Below are 983 nucleotides of genomic sequence, written 5' to 3'. Positions count from 1 at the left end.
CAGCCGCAATGCCAGGGTATGCCAGAGGCTCTCCCCACTGCAGCGTCCTTCGCTGGCCGGGCACGGCAGCTGGACCTCGGCTGGGGCACCTGGGGGACCCATCCCCACAGCAGGGATGTGTCCCCTCCCCAAGGGGAGGGCAGGCAGGGGGAGGAGCCGCATCCTTCGGGTGGGGGGGACAGCGTGTGATACCCATGGGCACCCCCATCACTGGGCTGGGCAAGTGCCATGGCACCGTGCCCCACGCCGGGCTGGCTGCAGAAACCCGGGTTGCTCACGGGTCCCTTTCTGTCACCGGCTCGTCCCCTCTGTCGGACACCAGCTGCAGGACGGTGATTTAGGCGGCAAACACATTTCCCTGCTCCCATCGGGTGCAACGCTGGTCTCACAGCGGTGAGACGGATCCCCAGCATTTGCTCAGTCCCCTGGAGTGGCTTTTTTCTCCCCAGCTTGGTTGTCCAGCACTGAGATTCCAGCTGCTGAGAAATTCCTGGCGGCTTCTGGGGGCTGGATCAGGGATGAAGGGCTTAGAGAGGCAGAGAAATCATTTAATCCACCCGCAGGCCTTGGTGAAGATGGGATCCCTGCCTGGCTCCCTCTCACGGGTGGTTTCAGCGGGCACCCTGGGGCTTCTCCATGGCAGAGCATCCTAACGCCCATGCCCACGCAGTGCCCTGTGCCCACGCGGCCGTACCATCCTCTTCCTCAGCCCACACGGGAGGAAGGAGGCCGGCTAACGCGTGCTCTGCCTGGCGCTGGCCATGCCAGGGGGACGGTGGGGATGGCAATGGCTTGTGTCCCTGTGCCAGCCCTGGTCCTGCCAGCCCCTTCCCCGTGTGCCTGCCCCGGGGCGGGGGGCACCCCCCGAGGCATAGTCTCAGCCGTAATCCTCGTCTCGATATTTGGGATTTAATCGGCGCTGAAGTAAGTAGCTTTTTTTTTTTTTTCCCTTTTAAGGCAGGGAAGAGCTGCGCCCCAATAGG

This window comes from Egretta garzetta, unplaced genomic scaffold (assembly GCF_000687185.1).
Source record: "Egretta garzetta isolate BGI_Z169 unplaced genomic scaffold, ASM68718v1 scaffold60, whole genome shotgun sequence".
Taxonomy (NCBI): Eukaryota; Metazoa; Chordata; class Aves; order Pelecaniformes; family Ardeidae; genus Egretta; species Egretta garzetta.
The sequence above is the reverse complement of the archived record's forward strand: the minus strand, read 5'-3'. Positions refer to the sequence as shown.